We start from the raw sequence: 18,390 nt of genomic DNA, 5'->3' as shown, positions 1-18,390 counted from the left end.
TGGGGTCCAGAACAGGTGCTGGTAAGTGGAGGAGCAGATAAGAAAAGCTCTCCTCTCTGTGGAAATGGTCCACTTCTCCCTAGTCTACATTGCCGATTTTAGGTTTATCTACTTTTAGAAGAACCTGATCTTGGGTCTATTGACCAAGCTCATCATGATTATCAGTGTCAGATAAGAAATATTCTGATTGCCAAGGGATACCATGTGTGTTGGACACCGGATTTCTCGCATAAAACTGCTCTAGCTACCAAGATTATATTGGCATTATTTTGATATAACTTAATTTGTTTTTACAGGACTTTATTGGGGTACAGTGTGTACTTCCAGGATATTTTTTCCAAGCCAAGTTGTTGTCCTTCCAATCTTAGCCAGCCCGATGTAACTTAATTTTAATATTTGCTTCAACTCCCATCAGGGTCACATATTTGTTCACTTTTCTTGTATGTGATCTGGAATGTGCTTACTGAAGTAGGATATCATATTAGCCATTCCTCGGTACTATACATTTATTAAATATCAAAGTAGATTTTCTTTTTTAAGGATTTATTGGTCTGCGGTGCCTCTACCCCAGTTCCTTTTGTTGATTATTTCCCTTTTTTTCCCCCATACAGGACCTACTTCTAGATAGGCCCACAGTGGATACTAGAAAATATCTTGTAAAACTGAATGGAAAGAAGTAAGCTTTGTTTGTGTAGTTCCTGTGTGAGTTTAGAGAGCATACACATTGTCTGTAACTTAGTAAAATAGAAAGAACTAACAACCTACCTTTCATCATGCTCCAAAAAACAAATAAATAAACTAGGTGGTTTAAAGATATAAATGTAAAAGACCAAACTAAAAAAAAAACAATATAGAAAAACATCTTTATGACTTTGGAATTGGAAATGATTTTTAAAATAAGCTATAAAAAATGCAAACCATGGGCCGGCACGGTGGCTCAGGTGGTTAGAGCTCCATGCTCTTAACTCCGAAGGCTACCGGTTCGATTCCCAGATGGGCCAGTGGGCTCTCAACCACAAGGCTGCCGGTTCAACTCCTCGAGTCCCGCAAGGGATAGTGGGCAGTGCCCCCTGCAAATAAGATTGAACAGGGCACCTTGAGCTGAGCTGCTGCTGAGCTCCCAGATGGCTCAATTGGTTGAAGCGCATCCTCTCAACCACGAGGTTGCCAGTTCAATTCCTCGAGTCCCGCAAGGGATGGTGGGCTGCGCCCCCTGCAACTAGCAACAGGCAACTGGACATGGAGCTGAGCTGCCCCCTCCACAACTAAGACTGAAAGAACAACTTGAAGCTGAACGGCACCCTCCACAACTAAGATTGAAAGGACAACAACTTGACTTGTGAAAAAGGCCTGGAAGTACACACTGTTCCCCAATAAAGTCCTGTTCCCCTTCCCCAATAAAATCTTAAAAAAAAAAAAAAGTGCAAACCATAAAAGAAAATACTGATAAATTCTATTCCATTAAAATTAAGAATTAGTTTTTGTTAAAACATTCCATAATAAAAGCAAAAAACAAGTTATAAACATATTTCTAACATATATAAGCAACAAATTATTTGTATATAAAGTATATTATAATTCATTAACCATTTATATAATGTTATGTATACTATTTTGAGACTATATTTATATATTTTACAGTAAAAAAATCAAGAAAGACAAAATCTGTATTTGGAGCTGAACTGAACCTGTCCTGTGACTAATTTACTGAATCTCTCCAACCTCAGATTTTTTATGTTATTGTACATGACCTTAATAATAGTTTCTCATAGGGCTCTCAGAGTTTTAAATGACAGTAGCTATGTGTAAACACCCTGACACATGGCAAGAGCACAACAAATGGATAATGGTTATAATTTTAAATAAATAGTAGTATCAGCAGGATTGGAATCAAATTCAGTTCCTTAAATCCAGATCTAAAACAAGATTGTTCCCAGAACACTGGCTGCAGTTAAGTGTCCTTGGCTGTGGAGGGAAGGGGCAAGTGGTATTGATGGACAGAACTTATTCAGTAGGCTGACTCTTACATAGTCAATGACGTAAGTTCCAAGGTATTGCTCCTCTTCTTCCCATTCACTGGCTCTGAGACAGGAGCTATTTACTCCAAAAAATACCTCCCACAATAAGTCCCTGCAGAGAGCCACCAGTGGGCCTAGCCTGAGTGGGGTGGTGTGGTGGGGAGACTGGATTCTGGGAGTGGACACCTGGGAGGAGAAACCATCTCAACATAAACACCATCCTGGAAAAAACTTCCATCCCCAAGGCTGTTAGCCTTTCTTATCAGCAAAATTATTTCTTAATGGTGAATCCCTACGTTATGTTTTTAAAGAGGAGAAACCAATTTCTAAAACTCACTAGGCCCTGACTCGGAAGCATTGAAACCAAGAACTCTTACTCTGAACAGTTTTAGCTTCTGAGAAATTCTCCTAAATTCTTGGCCTATTCTGAAATTGTATAGTTTGTTCATACTCACACTTAGAAATATCAAGTAAGATAACAATACAAAAATGAAAGCCAAGGGACTAACAACAATAACAACAAAAAGAATGGTGAGAATGAGATTGGTTTCAATCCTAATGCCTGACACCATCAGGTCCAGGCCAATCAAGAAAGCCCCAGGCTCCAGGGAGAACTTCTCCATGGAAGGACCAGAATGAAAAAATGAACCCCCCCCCTCCCCTTGTTTGGACTGTAAAGTCAGGAGTCCCCCTCTGGAGCCTTTTAATAAAAAGCTCAACTGAGAAGGGGGTGGAGATACAAGATGGCAGAGTAGGTAAATATTATTGCTTGCCTCATCTTGTGAATGCATCAACATTACAACTAAATTATAGAACAGTCAGGCTGGAGAACCACCTGAAGTCTAGCTGAACATAAGTTTTATAACTAAGGACATAAAAAAGAAGCCACGTTGAGACTGGTGGGAGGGGTGGAGACACAAAACCTTCTGGTTCCACACCCACGTATGGCAGTTGAAAAGTGGGAGAGAATCTTGGCCACAGAGGTTCCCCACAAAGGAGAGAGGGACCCCAGTCCCCCACACCAGGCTCCCCAGCATGAAGCATTGGTGCCAGGAAGAGGAGCTCCCACAACTTCTGGCTGTGAAAAACAGTAGGGATTCCAACTGTCCAAGTGGGATGGAAGGGTGTGAGAATCTCAGAGAGCCTCTTAAAGGACTTTTGCAGGCATTCACCCTGGGTTCCAGTGGAGGAATGGTGGCTCTGGGGGCATTGGAGATGTAAGGGGAGAGACTGAGTTGTATAACTTTAGGGTGAGGACTGGAGGGACAATTCCCATTTTCCCTGTGTGGGGGCCTTCTCCTGTGCTGTTGGCAGGCAAGCGCCATCTTTCCTGTGTTGAACCTGCCCCAACAGGCCAAATCTGAATCTGATTTGCCTGGTGAACAACGCTGTTCCACCCCACTGACTCACTGAACAGCTGAACCTTACAGGAGCTGGCAGGTGGCAGCAGGCCTTGGAGTGTCCTGGCTTTTGTGGAGCTACCCTAAACCTAGTATTGGTGGTAGCATTCATTTGTTCACATTGTGGCCTCTCTCATGCACCTCCAGATACAGCACGGACTGCAACCAACTGTGGATCACTTTGTAGCTCCTACCAGGTCCTCCCCAACTACTCACAGGCAGTGGCTGACCTCAGCCTGCAGTGGCTCCCCTCCCAAGAGGCCCCAGAACCAACATACTTGCAGGTTGGCTTCAGACCACAGTAGAGCACCAGCCAATTAGCCCCATACTCAGCACACACAAAGGGCGGTCTCAACAGGTACCAGAGCCTGCTGGTGTGAATCCTACTCCATGGTTTAAGCCCCCTACACAGCAGCCCATAAGCTGTGGACATGGCCAAAGCCCACAACCAGTCAGCCTGAGGGTCAATACCATCTACTGACATGCCAACAGCAATCAAAGCTCAACTATAACAGAAGGGCACTCACAACCCACACAAGGGACACTCCTGGAGAACCCAGCTTAGGTGACCAGGAAAACTGCCACTGGGTCCCATAGGACCCCTACTACTTAAGGCCACCTGGCAAAACTGAGAGACATAGCCGCCTTACTTAATACATAGAAACAAACACAGAGAGGCAGCCCAAAATGAGGAAACAAAGAAATATGTTCCAAATGAAAGAACAGGAGAAAACTCCAGAAAAAGAACTAAACAAAATGGAGGCAAGCAACCTAGACAGAGTTCAAAACAATGGTTATAAGGGTGCTCAAGGAACTTAGTGAGAACTTCAACAAAGAGATAGCAAGCATAAAAAAGGACATAGAAACCATAAAAATGAACCAGTCAGAAGTGAAGAATAAGACAACTGAAATGAAGAATGCACTAGAAGGAATCACCACCAGGCTAGATGAAGCAGAGGATCAAATCAGTGATTTGAAAGAAAAGATAGCAAAAAACATCCAATTAGAACAGCAAAAAGAAAAAAAGAATCTAACAAAATGAGGATAGTTTAAGAGACCTCTGGGGCAACATCAGGAATAACAACATTCACCTCATAGGGGCACCAGGAGAAGAAAGCAAGGGATTGATAATCTATTTGAAGAAATAATGACTGAAAACTTTCCTAACCTGGTGAAGAAAATAGACATATAAGCTCAGGATGCATGGAGAGTCCCAAACAGGATGAACCCAAACAGGCCCACACCAAGACACATTATAATTAAAATAGCAAAGGTTAAAGACAAAGACAGAATCCTAAAAGCAGCCAGAGAAAAGCAGTTAGTTACCTACAAGGGAGCTCCCTTAAGACTGTTGGCTGATTTCTCAACAGAAACTTTGCAGGCCAGAGGGATTGACACAAAATATTCAAAGTGATGAAAAGTAAGGATCTGTGACCAAGACTCCTCTACCCAGAACGGCTATCATTTAACATTGAAAAACAGATAAAGAGCTTTCCAGTCAAGAAAACACTAAAGGAGTTCATCACCACTAAACCAGTATTATAAGGAATGCTAGAGGGATTTCTTTAAGATGGAAAAAACAGACCAAAAATGTGAATAATAAAATGTCAATAACTACATTATCTATCAACAGTTGCTTTCAATGTAAGTGGATTAAATGCTCCAATCAAAAACATAGGTGGCCGAATGAATAAGAAAACAAAATCCTTACATACGCTGCCTAAAAGAGGCTCACTTCAGATTGAAAACACACAGACTAAAAGTAAAGGGATGGAAAAAGTTATTTCATGAAAATGGAAACAAACAAACAAACAAAAAGCTGACATAGTCATACGTTATACCAGACAAAATAGACTTTAAAACAAAGCCTATAATAAGAGACAACGAAGGACCCAATAATCCCACTTCCTGGTATTTATCCGAAGAAATCCAAACACTACTTCAAGGGGACATGTGCATCCATATGTTCATTGCAGCATTGTTTACAATGGCCAAGATGGAGAGGCAGCCTCGGTGTTAGTCGATGGAAGGACGGATAAAGAAGAAGTGGTACATATATACAATGGAATATTGCTAGGCCAGGGAAGAGAATGGTTCTTGCCATCTGCAGCAGCATAGTTGGACCTGGAGGGTATTGTGCTGAGTGGAGTATATCAGACAGTGAAAGACAGATGGAATGTGATTTCACTTATATGTGGAACTAAAGAACAAAACAAACAAACAAAACAGAAACAATCTCATAGATACAGAGAACATTTTGATGGTTGCCAGATGGGAGCGGGGTTGAGGGGGTGAGTGAAAAAGGGGAAGAGATTAAGAAATACAAATTGGTTGTTACAAAGTAGTCATGGGGATGTAGGGTATATCATAAGGAATGTAGTCAATAATATTGTAATAACTATATATGGCATCAGATGGGTACTAGATTTGTTGGGTTAATAGATGTGGAGGTAGGGAACAGGGTGAAAAGGGTGAAGGGATTAAGAAATCCATTTTGTAACAAATTGGTAGTTACAAAATAATCATGGGAATGTGAAGCATAGGGAATATAGCCAGTAATATGGTAATAACTATGTATAGTGCCAGACGGGTACTAGACTAGTCAGGGGGGGGTCACTTCTTAAATTATATAAATGTCTAACCACTATGCTATACACCTGAAATTAATGTCAAGTAATATTGAATGTCAACTGTAACTGAAAAATTAAAAAGGGGGTGAAAAGGTAAAGGGCAATAAGTGGCCCAAATTTCCAAATATAAAACAAATAAGTCTTGGGGATGTAATGTACAATATGGGGAATATAGTCAATAATATTGTGACAGCATGGTACGCTATCAGGTAGTTGCTGGACTTATCATGGTGATCACTTCTTCAGGTATATAAATGTTGAATAACTATGGTGTACACCTGAAACTAATATAATATTGTATGCTAACTATATTTTTAATAAAAATCTTAAAAAAAAAAAAAAAAAAGCTCAATGCTCAGTAGCTGGAGTAGCTGGGGGTGGATGGAAAGTGGTGCCCTGTGGAGGTTGGAGCAGATGACCTCCAGGGAATGAGCAGAGAAAGCCCCATTCACACCATACATAAGCCCGTTCTTATCTGATCCTGTGTCCAAATTTTTTATTCCAAAAGTATAGCCACCACGTCTCTTTCATTCTAGGGCTTTTTGAGGAGTCGTTTGTTTGTGTAATGAGAGCTTAGGTCAAGCAAGTTTGATTCCTCTCCAAAACACTGATGGAAAAATGAGCTTATTGTCAATGGCCCACGTAGCTCTGGCCCCAAGGGCACGGCCATACAGTCCTAGAGCCCCGTGGTCCCCAGTGGAGACAGCAGCTCTGTCCACATTATCTCACTTTCATAGTCAAGGGCTCAGAGAGCTGTACAGGATCAGCGGAACCCAGAGTGGGGAGCACTCTGTATCTGCTGGCAGCAGCTTGGCATGGGGCTCCAGCTGGACCGTGGGAGGCCCAGAGCCTAAGCTCAAGCAAACGCTCTCCCTCTCTTGTCCCCTTGCAATCCTCGCTCTAACTGCCACCTTGCTCCCCAAGCCCCCAGAGAGAGCAAGGATCAGACACGTGGGAGGGAGAAGGGGCATCCAGGCCCAGTCTCCCAGGATGGCAGCTGACAGGGAGCCAGAGAGTAAGTCAAGAAGGGAAAGACCCAGTTTCTCAAAATCCACATAGCACATGCCTGTGGGGCTTGTGCAAGGAATTTCATGAGAGGAAGTCGATCCACAGAAGCCTGGGTTGGTAACTTCCTTCTAGGAGTCTCTGCTAACATTTTGCCTCTTTTCCAGGCTTTGTCTAAACCCCAAAGCATTGCCTCTATGCCAGGGAAAGGATTCATTATATCAGGAAAATGTATTGCAATACCATTCCCAGCATTAACACATCTATTTTTTTTTTTTTTTTTGCAGGAGAGTTTTTAAATTGTTTTTAAATGAAGTATAATTGACATTTATTAGTTTCAGGTGACACATCTCTTTATTTTAGACCTCTGTTTACCAGGTCATTAAAGTAGGACCTGAAGAATTATCCTCACACTCCAGAGACCAGCCTCTAGCTCTCAACGAACTGGCCTTAAAACAAACAGAGTTGTGCCCCGAACACAAAACAATAGGTTCAAACTCTGACATTTGGGGGAAGTACAGATAAAATCTGGAACTTTCACTTGTATATGTATAGAATTATCCCTCAGATTATTCCCAATGGATTCCTTCTCTGATGGTTAAATTTGGAAGTGACTCCCTCTTCAAGGATAAACTAATCATCAGTTCCATCCCTCTTTTTTTGAGAAGGTAGCTCTGGGGCAGTGTTGTTCAATAGAAGTATAATGCAATTCTCATATGCAATTTAAATCTTCTAGTAGACACATTTATAATCTAAAAAAACCAAGAAGAAACAGGTACAATTAATTTTTTAAAGTATTTTATTTCACCCAACATATCGAAAATATTGTATTTTCAACATGTACTTAACATAATATTAATGAGATATTTTACTTTCTTTTTGTCATACAAAGTCTCAAAATCTGGTGTGTGTTTTACACTTGGCAGCGTGTCTCAGTTCAGAGTAGCCACATCTCAAGTGTCCATTGCCTCATGAGGCTAGTGGTTACCACATTGGACAATGCGAGTGTAGAGTGTCAAGTCTGAATTTCACAGCTTGGCCTCTCAGGTCCTTGTTAACTTGACCTGCATTTACCAATTTAGGCATGTTTACTCTACCTGCTGAACAGAGAGAAGGGATCTTAGAGAACTTCCCTCATTTTACATCTAATCCCATGTGAGCCTAGACATGGAGACACACCTGAAGTCACACAAATATTTAGTGGCCACACCAAGGCTTTCCTGAATTCTAGAGCAAGTGGAACTGTTTGAGCCAGTTAAGTAAAGTACAGTCACTTATAAAAAATGAAACTGGGAGAATTAATGGGTAAATGGTTTCCTCTCTGCTCTGCTGAGGGTTTTTACTTGCCCCAACTTCTCAGAATTAGTCATCCAGCCCCATGACTGTCTGAGTGGCAGGGCAAGCTGACCTTGGATGACAATTGGAGAAGTTCCCTTGAGCTCTACATGCACAGGAATTTGTAGAAGTTCTTCCTTAGGCAAAGCTGGGGGCTCCACAGAAGATGCACTACTAACTCTCTTTTCCAGGTAAACTCAAGACAAGGCCAAGGTCTTCTACGTGTCCCCACTTGTTGGACCCAATCAGAGAAAGGGAAATGGAAAGTGACATCCAAATGTGCAGAAAGCAAGAATCAGGGTGGGGAGGCCTCAGGGCCCAGCATCTCTAGCAGGCAGGAGACAGACAACACAGCACTCTGATGCCCTAGTCTCAGGACCAGGAGGGCCAGCAGGGTCCTGGCTGCAACCAAAGCCCCTCCACTTGGAGATGCCATCAGTGCCTATTTCAGCAGCCTGTCCGAAAGCTCCTCAAACTTTAGTCCTCGCCCAAATTCCCTGGAAATCTCGTTGAAATGAAAATTCTTCCCAGTAAGTTTGGGGTAGACCTTCAGATTCAGCATTGCTAACCATCTCCCAGGTGATGGCTATCACTGGTCCTGAAACCATACTTAATAGCAGGTGAGTGGCCAGTGACTGAGAAGGCCCAGTCAGGCTGGATACAGCCAGGATAGATATTTCTTCCCACCGAGATTTATGGACCTAATAATGATAGCTAATACTAACAAAGCGTAACCACAGCTATAAGCCCTTACACTAACTCATTTAATCTTCACAACAGCCCTATGAGTTGGTGACTATTATTATTGTGCCTATTTACAGATGAGAAACCAAAGCACAGAGAGGTAGGTGACTTGCCTACAGCTGGTAGATGATGAAACTGGGATTAGAACCCATGCTATCTGGGTAGTTCTGCACATTAGGTGAGCAGTCTTGAAACACACTAAGGCTGGTGTGCGTTGTCTCAGCTAGGTAATGACAAATACATCTGTGGAATATTAGCAGAATCCTCTCAAACTGTGATGAACTCTCCACAGTTTGTTTGAAAATACCTGTAAGCCTTCCCGTCACCAGCTTTGGCCGGTAAAGTATCTTTTATCTTCAAACAACTTCAAAGTTTGTTTGTACGTTTTAAAATAAAAGTTTAGTTTCTTAGGAATTCTGAAAGGGTATTAAAAGTAATCAGTGTGGGCTTAAGGAATTTTTTCTTTAACTTCGTCACTCTGGGAGACAGGCCCTGTGCTTCAAACATTGTTGATTCATCTTCTCTTTGTTTGGGGGGAAGCAGGGCTGTGTCATCCTGTTGGGCTTGGAGTTTTCTCATTTGTTCTCTGTTTGATCCATGGCCATTTGTTGTCATGAGAAGAGCTGAGGGGTGGGGCCAAGTGCTAGTCCAAGGCATCCAGTTCCGCTTTGCCTCTAGGTAGCTGTGTGGCCTGGGCAGCTCACAGTGCTTCTCAGGGCTAAGTTTCCTCATTTGTGCCATGACGGGACTGGCCTGATTCTCTGAAGAGCTAGCATGTGACATGTTCTTTTGGAGGGTTCCTGATTTTTGTCAGGATTTTCCCAGCACCTGTTGATTTTCTGTGTGATTGTTCCCTCCATCAGGGTGATGGTTTCCCATAAAACAAGGAGTCCCAAGAGAAGGCCTAAAACAAAGGTGAGAAATTCTTTGGTGAAACAGGCTGGATACTGATCCTGGCCTCCTCTCAGTGGTCTGGGTCCCTTTGACTTGTCGCCTTTCCTCATGGAGCCCAATCACGTGGATATTTTGTAACCCGCTTGACTTCCTCCAACTCCCACTTCCAGCCTCTGCTTAAATTCCCCCCCTGGATCCCTATCGCCCACTCAACCAGGTCCTACCTCCAGGTCCCTAATAGTTTGCTTATGTTCCTCCTGATGCCTTCTCACCTCGCAGCCCTCTGTGAGTGGCCCCCTAACCTGCAGCCTGGCATGCTCTTCTTTTCCCCTGACCATCCTGCAAACTCCTACTTATCCTTTAAGACTCTTCTCATGGGTGTTTTCTGAGAAACCTTATATGACCTACCTGGGTAAAACAAATCATCCATCCTTTGTGTTCCCCTGTATCACATGCTGATCACAACGAGCTTTCATTGGATACATTTAGCTGCAAGTAACAGAACACCTGTCTAATAGTGGTTTAAACAATAGAAACATTTCATTCTCTCAGACAACTGATGGTGGACTCTTCAGGGTTGGCTCAGCAGCTCAATTTTATCATAAAGGACCTAGGCGCCTTCCCTTCTGTCATCCTTAGCGTGTTGGGTGTGTCTTGCCTCATGGCCACAAGGCAAGGGCTATATAGCTCTAAGCATCACATCATCATACCCCAGCCTCCAAGAAGGAAGACAGGGGGGTAAGGAGAAAATGGGCCTTTTGCTCCTATACTTGCTCTTGGACTGCTGGTGGCTGTCCTTTCCTACCCCTGGTCCCTCTATCAACCTCAACCTGACCAGGCTCCTTTAAATGTCCACACTCAAGACCTGACCCTCCCAAATACCTGAGGTCAAAGACTTCTTTTGTCCTTAAAAAAACAAAATTACTCCCATAGTCTGAAAATCTTGAAAGGTTTTGACTGTCTGGACGTTTATTCACTTTTAAAATAGCTCTGTTGTACGTGTGGCTTTTATTGTGAGCCACCTCAAATACGTTTTGGAAGTAGGTGTGGTATAAATAATAAATAAATGAATGAATATCTGGAAGTGTGGCTGTTTTTATTTAATCTTGGGAAAATGCAGTTACCTCTGTGATAAGCCCCTCTGGCTAAGAGTAAACAGGATGGGCTTGCCCCTGTTTAGAATCTAAAAGCTGCAAGCTGATATAGGGGACAGGGCCAGTAGGTGGTGGAAGTGGGTGGGGGTGGGGGTGGCATGTGAGACATGAGCTTGCTTTTTGGTGCAGCTGATGGGATGTACAGTGTGTGGATTTTGGAGAGGGATAAGGTCTCCCTCACTGACTTCATAGCAACTGCCCGTGTGATGGAAGGATCCCTCTCTCTGAGTCTGAGTTTCCCAAGTGTATGACAAGGGGTTTGAGCTGGATGTCCTCAAAGGGCCCTTCTCGTTTGGCTGATATATATGTATTGGGGGAGGAGGTTCTATGAGGTGGTTCTCAAAGGAATGGAAGTATCCATGGTGGGGGTAGTGGGAACGGGCAATGATGTCCCTGATCACTTTTCCTCTCAACCACAGTGGCGCTGGCCTCCCACAGCAGCCAGGAAGAGGATTCACTGACGTCCTGACTGCCTTAGAAGAATGCGGTTCCCACTCTTGAGGCTATTCTCTCCTTGGCAGGAAGATCAATAATAGAGTCTCTGACACTTCTGCTCGGTGCTCTCAGCTTGGGGACTGCCCCTTCCAGGCTCAAGCAGCTCAGGGGCTGCCACTTCCCTACCCAGCCTCCACCAGGACAGGGCTGGCAGAGAGGGAGGGAAGGGGTGCAAAGGGAAAATACCAGGAGCAGCAGATATCTCTCAGGTGCCGGGGGGATGCAAAGGGACTCCTAACTGCAGAGAGAGCAGCAGCAAACGCCAGAACCATGGTGCCCTGGGAGGGGAGGAGGGGCTCCCATTTCCCTGGAGTGTCTATCTTTGCCTTCTCATCACACACAGCAGGGCCTGGCTGGCTGAAGCAGGAAGAGAAGGGAAGGGCTATCAGAAGTGTCCCTCATAAAAGCTCTGTCTCCTAAGCTTACCAGCCTCACCTCACCTTCCCTTGGGTGTGACTATCAGCAGCAGGGCTTTTCAAGACTGAGACTGCAGGACAGCCCGGAGTGAGTTCCTGACCCTTTCTGACCTGGGTCCTTCCCTTCCCTGCAGCTTTGGCCACAGTCATGATTGGGCCCACTGAGATCATCCAGGACAACCTCCCCATCTCAAGATCTGTAATCTTCATCACATCTGCAAAGTCGCCTTCACCATGTAATATATTACCGTGTTTCCCCGAAAATAAGACCTAGCCAGACAATCAGCTCTAATGCGCCTTTTGGAGCAAAAATTAATATAAGACCCGGTCTTATTTTACCATAATATAAGACCGGGTCATTAGAATAGAATAGAATAGAATAGAATAGAATAGAATAGAGTAGAGTAGAGTAGAGTAGAGTAGAGTAGAGTAGAGTAGAGTAGAATAGAATAGAATAGAATAGAATAGAATAGAATAGAATAGAATAGAATAGAATAGAATAGAATAGATAATACTGGGTCTTATATTAATTTTTGCTCCAAAAGACACATTAGAGCTGATTGTCCAGCTAGGTCTTATTTTCAGGGAAACACGGCAATAACACATTCACAGTTCTGGGGATTAGGTCATGGGCAACCTACCACAGAGAAATTTCAAAACCTATCACTCAGCTAGTCAGTGGCAGAGGTGGAAACTGAACCCACAACTTCTGATTACAAAATACATAGTCTTTCAACCACATTCCAGCGGCCTCAGGAACTTTTGGGGCATCATTTAATTCATCCCGTTTCTTTCTAGTAAGACACACCCAATTAGGCCCAGGAAGAAAACACCTCCAGGCCCTCAGTCATCTGGACTGGCACCTCACTCCCTGGGACTGCCCAGAAAGTTCTCTGGGATCAAACCTAATTGGTCCAAGATGGGGCCTGAGGTGGGCCCAGGGCGTCTCTGCCTGTCAATCTTAGAAGTCTTCAGAAGGGCCTCACATCGCAGGCAGATGTACAGTGTGCACATGGAAGTGCTTCCTTTTACTTCCAGATTGGGCAGCGTGAGAGATGAGCTGGAGATTCCAAAACAAACTGGGAGCTTGGGCTGTGGGGGACAGGTTCCACCCTTCTTCTGCCTCTGGCCCAAGTCAGAGTACACTTATTCTCCCCCACCAGGAATTTCCTCCTATCAATAAATACATTGGAGCCTAAATACTATTCATTCACTCAATCCCTATTGGGCACCTACTTGTGTGCAGCACCATTCTAGACACTTGAGATACATTAGGGAACAAAACAGACATAGATCCCTGCCCTCATGGAGCCTACATTCTGGCTGGTAGGGTCTGGGATGGTAAAAAATAGATACGCTAAATGAGTTAATTCTGTAGTACTCGTATGTTAGAAGGTGACGGAGCTATTAGAAAAAGAGAGCGGAGTGAGGGGGATCAGGAGTGGGAATGAGACTGTCGTATTTAATTTGGGGATAAAGTGGGCCTCATTGAGAAGCTGAGGTTTAAGCAAAGACTTGAAGGAGGTAAGAGAGGTTGCCAAATAGACCCCTGAGGTGAGAGCATTCCGGGTAGAAAGGACAGCTGTGCAAAGGCAGAAGAGTGTGTGATACATTGGAGGAACAGCCAGGAGCCCAGTGGAGTTGGAGAAGATGGCCATTATAAGGATTTGGACTTAACTGTGAGTGAAGTAGGAAACCATTGTGAGGTTTTGATCAAAGGAACAACTTATAAAAATAATTTCCATGGAATGCTGGTGTGGGAGGGCAGTTAGAAAGTAAAGGTTTGGGGATTGTGATAAAAAACCAGAGGCAAATGGCTGGGTTGGAGTAGCGGTTTTATGCTTTGCATAATGCAGCCTTGGGAGAAATGTGAGAAGCTGAGGAAGAAGAACCCGAGTCTTGGGCCGGCTCAGAGGGATAAGGGGGTGGGTTGCTGGACCTGTGCGGAACAGGCTGGTGGGTCCCGTCTGGGGGCCTTCATCGGGCTGCATGCCCTGGTAACACTGGGTTATCTCAAGCAGACTGGATGGGGAGGACACAGATGGAGACTCTTCAGGGTCTCACAAGCTGAGCGAGACACATAAACGGCCCAGCATCCAAGCTAGGATGTGGGACCTCCCTGTTCCCATGTCAGAGAATCAGCAGCAGCTCAAGCTTTGTGAGAGGAACCAGTCAGAGCCCTGAGCTTTGCCTGTGTGAGTTACCAGCAACACAGGCAAGCAATATCTCAATGGCCTCATTGGAACTGGGAGGGACACTCCAGGAAGTTTGTGTAGAACCAGAGCCAGAGCCAGAGCCAGACAGGGGAAAGGGGCGGTACCTGTTATGTGAAATGAAGGAGGTGGTGGCATTACTGCTGTTGCCTTTGTGCGAGGTGCTGTCTTAATACACAGAAACACATGGTTATAGGGGCTTTCATAGTCCTAACCCCAACTTGATACCTTTCCCCTCCAAGTGCTCTTCCCCATGAGAGTTCAGTCTTCAGCTGAGGAAGTCTTCTTCCGTGAGGGTTTTCAGGACAGCACACACTGAGGGGAAGAGGTGCCTTTGACTCTACCAGGCGGGTATCCAGTCAGCGCTTTATCAGCATGGGCCAAGCCCTGCCTGATGAGCTAGGCCCCCGGGATGAGGCTATGTGTCCTTTCTCTAGGGACCTGGGGAGACTGCATGCCTGATACATGCTTGAAGAGATCAGGACCTCACAGGAGAACACAGGGTGATGTCAGTTATGCTTATGTATATGAATTGAAGTGTAGAAGGAAATCTACTAAAAAAAAAAAAAAAGAGTGGTTATATTTCCAGGGATGGGTTTATCAGTGATATTTTTCTTCTTTAGTATTCATATACATTTTAAGTACATATATTTTTATATCTTGCAAGTATTCTGCAATCAGAGGAAAACAATGAAACTATTATATTTTTAATTGTGATGGCAGAAAACTTAATTTGATGTAAGGAGAACTCCCTGAATGGGGATTAACAGGAAAGGGGTCCCAGGGAGGAAGCTGTGCCATCCTTCCATCCCTGGGCGGGTCAGACACCTCGTGCCTAAAAGGGCTGGCACTTGCTTAGAGGCCTGGTATGTGTGGTTGAACTCTGCCCTGCACTGCCACCTCTGGAACAGACCCTGTGATCCTGAAATCAATTTTGCATTCTAATCTCATTATCTCTGCACCTGGCGGCTAAGCCTTGAATGTATTGAATGAACACTAAGCTGATTAGAGTTAGTTGATTGTGTTTCAATACCTTCCTGTTAGGGAGGATTTGGTTTCCTCCAAGGGTGGATGGGGGCTGAGGTTTCTCCCCTGGGGATACTGCTCCCGGGAATCACACATACTTTTCCCTTTATTCAACTCACACCTGTCCGGTCATACCCCCTAACTCCTATCTCCAGAGGATAGCCTAGACCTTATTTTCTTTTCATTTTTATTATCTATGTTATTTACATTTATTGCAGAAAATCTAAAAAAAAAAAGCAAAGAAGGGAAAAAAATCACATGTAGGCCCACCAAGCAGAAATAACCAATATATTTTGTCTCACACATAGATGTAAAATTGTCAAAATGAAATAATATCCAACATACTGTTTGGGAATGTGGTTTTTTGTGAAATATACATCTTGAGTGCCTGTTCAAATCTATAAATATGTAGGTCTACATCTGCATTTTAATGAGCACATACGAGTCCATCATACGACTCAGTCATCATTAACTATTCCCCTAGGGTTAGACAGGCTTCCCCAGCTTGTTGCCATTATCAGCAATGCTATGCTGAACATCCTTGGACTCATTTTGTCCTCGTGTCATCACTATTTGCTTAGGTCAAATTATAGGAGATAAACTGCTAGTTTGAAGGTAATGCAATCTTTTTAAGTATGACTCTGTAAAACAGGTGAAATCTAAAGCCACGGGTCATTCACTATCTCTGCTGACCTCCTCTCCTGGGTTTGAAGGGTCTTGAGTGTTTTCGTGACCTCTTGCCAAAGAAATACACTTCCTTCCCTTCCCCAAACTGTTTCACATGCAATTTCTCTGCCCCTTCTCCTCCCTCTGAAATCATTGCCACCTCTGCCTGCTCAGCTCAGCTTTACAAGTGTCTACCGTGGTGCCTGCACCCCTTTCATTTATTCAGATAATTCAGTAAATAGTAAACACGCATAAAGCATTCACTCTGTCCTAAGCCCTGGGAAATACAGAGGTGAACGAGTCAAGTTCTCGTCCTCATGGAACTTATAAATACTAACAGAATTTCAGATAGTGACAAAGTATATGAAGAACCAACAGAGTAACAGGAGAATGGACATGGAGAGACGCTTTGCATAACACGGGCCAGCGCATCTTCTCTGAGGAGGTGACATTTGAATGGAGAGAGTATTTCAATAAACTTCTCTGTTGATGTGTCTTCCTCCCTTTGTTAGATGGGGACCATGTCCTGTGATGCGTATCCCAGAGGTAGCACAGTGCCTGGCACATAGAGAGCTCAAACGAATGAATAAATGAGCGAGCGAGTCAATGGAGGTTGACTCTGCACTGCTCAGAATCAAGTGGAGCTCTGAGCCCAGATCCAGGGAGGTGATTTCCTCCCCCGGGTACTTCACCTTGTTATCGAAAAGTGAATAGGAGATCAGAGGTGTTAGGGAGCTGGCTCCACTGCCCAGCAAGCCTCGTGGTAGAGCTGCCCTGAGAACCCAGCACGGCAGGGCAGCACAGAGGTTACAAGCAGAGGCTTGAATTTGGCTCTGCTCTTTATCTACTCTGCAACCTTGGGCAAATTACCCAACTCTCTATGAGTCCGTTTTAAATCTAGAAAATGGAGATAATAGCACCTACCTCCCTGAGTTGTGAGGATTAAGTGGAGATAAAGTATGTAAGAGCTTGGCAAGGAGGCGGGCTCAGCAAAGGGGAGCAGCCAGCCTGTTGACTGTTCCTGCAGTGCTCCAGGTGCCAGGGCCTGCCAGGGGCTGAGAGAATGGAGTTTACCTGGCTGGCTCCATCAGAGCGCTCTCAGGATGTGGGGCAGCCAGAGTGTGGCAGAAGGCTGGAGGCCTGGACAAGACTTCAGAGGCGAGGAGATGCATGTGGGCATATTTTCACAGTATTCCAAATGTTTACCCACATCATGATTTCTCTTTAAAAAGAATTATCATTAAAAAAATAAAGATATTAAAGGAAATTTAAAAGAAAAAATAAATCACCTATGTTCTCAGCATTCTAGCCCAAGGATGTTATTTTTTTTTTTCTGTCTAGTCCTTCCTGTTTGTCCAAATATGTACATATTTTATTACAGTGATCTATCTTACATTTTGCATGCCATTTAACATTTTTGATCGTAAATGTTCCTTGATAATCCTGTAGTCTTCATCCATAAAATTTTTAATGACAGCCTGATCTTCCAAGTTGTGGAAACATCATTTATTTACTCATTTTCTTATTGCCAAATATTTAGTTTGCTTCTTTTTGCTGTTAGGGATAACATATATTTGTTTATAGCTTTTATATTCGTTATGGCTGTATTGCTCCCCAGTATAACAATTTACACTTTATATGAGCATATGCGTTATGAGCACATTCTTGTTAATTCTACAGAGACCGTTAGTGTTGTTCATATGGCTGAATCTTGTTAACTTATTCTGGGACATCATGCTGTGTATTTACTGTTTACATCCCTGTTGAATAAAGTTTAGTTCATATTCTTTGCTCAATATTAGTCTTGAGTAGCTATTTGCAAACCTAATCTTTTGTCTTATTTGCTGCAAGCTTTTTCTCCAGTCTGTCATCTTTTTCTTTTTCAAAATTATAAAAGCAATACATGCTCATAGTAGAAAAATTTGAAAAACAGAGTATTAAAATCGATGTCACCATTTAGAATTAACCTTTATGATCCTGTTTCAAAACCTAGTGTAAAAATATATTTGTGAGTCCACTGGGAAATAAAAATATGGACTGGTTATTAGAGGATATTAAGGGATTATTGTTATTGTTGGGTGTATAATAGCATGGCAACTATGTAATTTAAAAAAAATAAGCTTATCAGTTAAGACTGGTGAGGGAAGTTCTCAGGTTTGCTTTTAAAAACCGCAGGACAAAAAAACAAACAAAAGGTTTGGGGAAATTAGATAAAACCAAACTGGCAAAATGTTAATATTTCTTGAAACTGAGTAATGAATGTGTGTGTAAGTGTGCGTAATATTTATTTTATTATTCTAACTTTGCAAAGCTTTGAAATTTTGTGATGAAAAGTTTAAAACATCTTTGCAAGAGATCTTCCAGGCTTCCTTACCTAAAATTCCAACTCTAGCT

General features: G+C 43.3%; 1 protein-coding gene across 7 annotated transcripts in view; it reads right to left on the bottom strand.

Annotated features, from left to right (window-relative positions):
- ZDHHC19 (zDHHC palmitoyltransferase 19) overlaps positions 1 to 18,390 on the bottom strand; it is an 86,253-nt gene that overhangs the window by 5,963 nt on the left and 61,900 nt on the right. For 3 of the 7 annotated variants that reach the window (XR_016019538.1, XR_016019534.1, XR_016019533.1), the window contains one exon: positions 7,835 to 10,036. The exons of 1 other annotated variant lie outside the window; for it this stretch is intronic. The gene's annotated coding sequence lies outside the window, so the exon portion shown is untranslated. Of the gene's footprint in view, positions 1 to 918; positions 1,071 to 7,834; positions 10,037 to 10,434; positions 15,459 to 18,390 lie in introns of those variants that run through there. 3 more of the 7 variants (XR_016019539.1, XR_016019537.1, XR_016019536.1) reach the window with 3 other exon arrangements.

The sequence above is a fragment of the Rhinolophus sinicus genome, chromosome 17, assembly GCF_057876585.1.
Source record: "Rhinolophus sinicus isolate RSI-liver-muscle chromosome 17, RSI-T2T, whole genome shotgun sequence".
NCBI classification, from domain to species: domain Eukaryota; kingdom Metazoa; phylum Chordata; class Mammalia; order Chiroptera; family Rhinolophidae; genus Rhinolophus; species Rhinolophus sinicus.
The sequence above is the reverse complement of the archived record's forward strand: the minus strand, read 5'-3'. Positions and strand labels throughout refer to the sequence as shown.